The sequence below is a fragment of the Petromyzon marinus genome, chromosome 25 (genome assembly GCF_048934315.1).
Source record: "Petromyzon marinus isolate PM22_M1 ecotype Great Lakes invasive population chromosome 25, UKy_Petmar_22M1.pri1.0, whole genome shotgun sequence".
Lineage (NCBI taxonomy): Eukaryota > Metazoa > Chordata > Hyperoartia > Petromyzontiformes > Petromyzontidae > Petromyzon > Petromyzon marinus.
This window is the reverse complement of record NC_133691.1, coordinates 17,936,660-17,941,652: the sequence shown is the minus strand read 5'-3', so window position 1 is coordinate 17,941,652 and position 4,993 is coordinate 17,936,660. Positions and strand designations below refer to the sequence as shown.

The 4,993-nt window shown below is 46.4% G+C and overlaps 1 long non-coding RNA gene across 1 annotated transcript; it reads left to right on the top strand.

Moving 5' to 3' along the window:
• The first annotated feature begins 672 nt into the window (after positions 1-672).
• On the top strand, positions 673-2,472 carry LOC142929114 (uncharacterized). The gene is made up of 3 exons (XR_012945269.1): positions 673-821; positions 1,504-1,579; positions 2,297-2,472. It is a non-coding gene; the product is annotated as an uncharacterized LOC142929114 (long non-coding RNA).
• The last annotated feature ends 2,521 nt before the right edge of the window (positions 2,473-4,993 follow it).

Below are 4,993 nucleotides of genomic sequence, written 5' to 3'. Positions count from 1 at the left end.
TTTACATTATAATACAATGTTTACATTATATATAATATAATGTTTATGCAAGAGCCGGAGACTTATGGGACCCTGGGGTCCCACCATAAGGTTCATATGAATGGTTACCTAATAACTTTTGAAACACGGTAATCGCTGTGAAGTGCAGTTTCCAATTTTTATTGTTCACTCAATCTCTCTGGCCTTTCTATGCAATATGAAGAAGGGTCATTGCCCGAAACGTCGCTTATCGGATTTTTTCCCTTTTTCAAGGCCCCAGTGCTACTGATGCATGAATTTGTTTGGTATTTGAAATGATACGAAGGCTCAGCAAGTGATTCCTTGCAGACATAAACAGAAGTGATACGCGCCACCCCAACCACCCATGTCGCGAATCAATCGATTATCGCGATTGAGGGCTCGTGAATAAATTCTAGATTCAACGCCTTGTTTTAAAACGTGAACACAGCCGGCTCTAGTGACTGGAGTGGGTGGGTGTTGGACAATGTGAAACAATGACACGCAACGTATACAAATCTAAAACATAAATTCTTACGCATGCGATCCGGTGTGCATATCGCGATCTTCAGGATGAATGATCACGTCCGAATCAATGCGTCGTCGTTGCTCCCCTAGCATGCGCTCTGCATAACCCGCTCGTGTTGTTGTTGTTTGCGGCAGAGTTTAGGACCTTCGTGGCCAAGAGCCGCAGCTCCCGAGGCAAAGGAGTGATGGCACGCTTCAAGGTGCCGGACTTGCTGAAGCATCTCATGGAACGATACGGGGCTCCGGATATTCACGATCTGGGCATCCGTATCACCAGCATACCTCTGGGCATTTCCGTACGTGCCGTGCCTGCGTGTACGAGCGTGTGTGTGTGTGTACGTGTGTATGCATTGCGTCGCTTGTTGACTGCGAATTGTATTATTATTGGATGCCTCAAGTTATACTCTTTGGTTCTTTCGGTAAAGTCACGTAGGTATAAAATAAAATAAATCACGACGTTTCGGGCGCAACACAAGCGTCCGTCATCAGGTGGGAAAGCCTTGGTGTGCTGCTGAGGCAGACTGTTTTAAATGGTTTGAAATGTGTGTAGCCCATGGGTCATAAAGAAGTGGCCAGGGCTAGTGATGTTAACGTGAGAAATTATCGTGTAACTGTAAGGTAGGAAAGCGGCCTCCTCCTCGATTTTACGTGACTTTACCGAAAGAACCAAAGAGTGTGGATTCCTGCAGTCGCGAAAGCTTCAAATCAAGATTGCCTCAAGTATGTATTGTTGTTGCCCTTGAGGGGGTTTACTTTCGGAATTAAATGCGTTCTGGAATTGCTGACACACAGCCACAACGTACATGTCGCTGTGTTCACACCTGAGAGTGACACTGCATCAGCCTTTTACCAATATTCCCCCGCCCCTGCGTTTGCCTTACACGGCCACAATGCTGAGCTATCCTCAGTTGCTCAGGCACACAAGTTTTACACCTGTCTCCCTGTCAAGTGAATGCGGTGTATCCTTTTGTCATGCAGTCTGAGACAGACTTCCAACACGACTTCAGTTTTGGGGGTGCAGTGCTGTGACAAGAGCACTGAAGTAACTGCTCGTGTAAGTACATCATGTTAATATATATCGTATTGAAGGCTGAGGCCTATTTTACTGTACCGCTCCTTACAGAAATATTCTTTCCCGAGTGGTTGTGCATTTGTCGCTTGTTTCAGAGGTTCGCGATTCGATCCTAGGAGTCGCCCTCGTTAATATTATCCAAAACTGCATTTCTATATGCTTCACAAATAATGTAAAAAAAATCCCGTGTTGTTATTAATGAATGAGGAGGACATGTGTACCGGCGTCAGAATCAAAATTTGCAAATCTAAACAAGTACTCAGAAATGACTGGATTGGGTAAAACCACATGTATATATGTTGAACTTCTTTCGCACTGTACGTAGCCAACTGTGCTAATCGGAGGTGTGGAGGGCAACAAACTGAACACAAAAAGCAGTTCTAAAGAAATTGTTTTCAATCTAGATTTAAAAGTGCATAGCTCCAATGGCTTCCTAATATCGGAAGGAAGAGCATTCCAGTTGGCCGCAGAAGCCCATCTGAAAGCGAGTGATGCGGTAACTGTCTTTGTTCGATGGCTTGCCAAAAGCCACTGCTGCTAGGATCCACCAATCCCATCTCTCGATTGCAATCGTGCATTAGCAGCACACCTTGCATTCGCTGTTGAACCACTCGTCCATCACGTGTTCCATCATCGCAACTACAGCACTGCCCTGCACCTGTGGCCGCCACAGTTGCTAACATTGTGTTGTTTGTTTAGGTGATCGGCAAGGCCCAGAAAGGCGAGCGGGAGGTGATGGACCGTGGGCTGGCTCGCATCGAGTGTGACATCAAGCAGGAGGTGGAGGGCCGGCCACACAAGATCAAGAAATACCTGTTGGAGTCGTTCCCCTTGCCAGGGACGAGCGCCGATCTTCGCCGACAGTTCACGACACAGCCGGCGACCGAGATGGTGCTGCAGGTCTTCCAGAACGCCGAGGACATCTTTGTGAATAAGCTGAAGAAGGTGGGGGCCATGGCGTCTGGACTTAATGCAACAAAATTACCGTGCGAGAAAGTTCATGCATTTGCTTACATTTGTCAAAGATTTTCCATAATACATTTGTCCTCGGAATTATTTAATGAGTGATAATCGCCATACGTTTCAAGTCTGTGGATACTTCCACCATTATCAAAAAACTTTCTCTACCACTGAATTAACTCTCCTCTAAAATATTTAGGGCCATCGCTTTCACAAAATTCAGTCACACGTTGAGACAAAAGTAAGGGGGGGCATTGAAATTGGTCAGACACCTATGCATGTATCACCCTCTATTTGTCCCAACAGAGTGATATGGCTGCAAGTGGATTGGGTCCTTTATTGTTTCCACCAACAGTGTGTGCAGGACTTCCTGGGGCAGGTGAAAGGGGACACGCTGGCCCGGAAGCTGTTTCAGTTGGCCCTGTGCTGTGGCTCCCTCGATACTCCTCGCGACCTCGTGGTCAAGGAGAAACCGGCCACGTTTCTCGGCAACATCAGCACTCCCGACACCAGACCGCCGCTTCTTCCGGGTAGTAAGGAGACAAATTTTCACATACAGTAGACTCTCGATTATCCGCGCTAATTACGGGGAAGATGGCTGCGGATGATAAAAAATCTCGGATGATCCAAAGATATCTATTTTCTGCGGATCTCTATGACACAAACTAACGATCAACCGATCGATGCACGTGGTCGGTGATAAAACTTTCCTGCTCCCGAGCAGAAGACTCGGCCCTCTAAGTGGATAGCAGAGCCACGCCAATCACCATCAATCAAACTCCACCCACTGTTGTAAAGATATGCAACTACTGTACTGTCGAGGTGATCACGTAGATTTCGGATTCATGGGCGCACATATTTGCTCGATATAAGCACGTGACTTGTAACAAACATTTCCAAGAATTACAATGTATAACTATTTTTAGATTATTAATTTGGGCCTAAGGGAAAATCCATGAGTTATTAATAAGTAAAAATCTCATGTGCGTGGTTAATCCGCAAATCAGATAAACCGCACACGGATAATCAAGAGTCTACTGGATTGCACGCGCGCTGAATTGTCGTAGCTTCTCTAAACACCTTATTTCACATCTCGTCTCGATTATTACTAATGCATTAGTAAGAGTTTGGCATATCACGACGCATCAGTTTGTCAAATTTACATCGAGATGACCCGGGTGGCTGAGAGAGATTATTAGCATTGAGCTGGAAACGCTGAAATCCTGGGTTCGAATCCGGGTAACCACCTGTGATTAAACTTGCTTTTGTCAAGTGCAGCCAGTTGATGGTCTCAGCTCGGTCATTAATGACTGTCAAAAAAACCCAAGACATACTAAATAAATGGCTATGCACTTAATTTGACCAAGTCCAATATCGGCTCAACAGAGTGGGTGGGAATGTGCTTCCCTTTACTCTGTGGACCAGAGGTCACTAGAAGCAATGTCAGAGGTAGCTTTGTGATGTTCTCTTCTGCGGGCCATTCTCCAATAGGACGGGTTCCGCTGCTCCGTGAGAGATCCGAGTGGATACTCCGTCTCATGACACGATATCGAAAGCACAATCTGAATAAAATGTAGTTTCTTGTATTGTACATAGGGGGTCAGACCACGGAGGACCTTCAGAATGCTGAGTGTGATCTTGAAATTAATCCTGGACTGGTTCGGGGGATAGTTGAACAATTCGAATATTGGGGCGATATCGTCTTGCATACGGGTGCGAGAAGTCTGCCAGTGGTTTTTTTAGTCCATCTAGATTTTTGGGTTAGATCATGTAAACATGCACTCAATAATACGCGTTAATATGCACTATTTATGTGACCTAACCCAAAAATCTCTATTATGGATAATATTGGTCGCGAAGGCCTTCGTGTTAAACTTGTTTTTTGAGTCATCTGGAGAGTGATGATGAAACTTATCGGGAGGCCGTAGATGAGACGTGGGGGGTGGGAGGGCAGAGAGAGAGTTGCAGTTGTTGAGCCTATTGGAGCGAGTTACAGCATCGTTGTCCTCTCCTGCAATGGCATTGCTTGTCTCCTTCGCAGAGGCGGTAGTCGAGCATCTGGTCCGTCTGCTGAGCCACGCAAGTAAGATGGCAGAGCCCCTGGGCCTACCCGCGCTGTCACGCGTGGAGAAGCAGCTTGCCGAGCTTTTGACTCGCGCGACCTCCCCAGCCTGGGCCTCGGCTCCTTCTTGGACATCCTCCACCGCAACGCCCAGGTGCGTACGTGGCGTGCGTGAGCCCACCCGCCTCCAGCTGGTAAGAGGCAGTACAGCAAGTAGGTGTACGACACTGCCCGTGCAAAGTTTGAATGTACTTATCGCCTCCGAGTGGCGCTCAATGTTAAGTTTGTTTCCAAAATTGTGCGCGGTAATATTAGTTTATTATTACGAACTTAAAACTCATTTGTCGATAACTCAAATACGTTTTAAGCGTTAT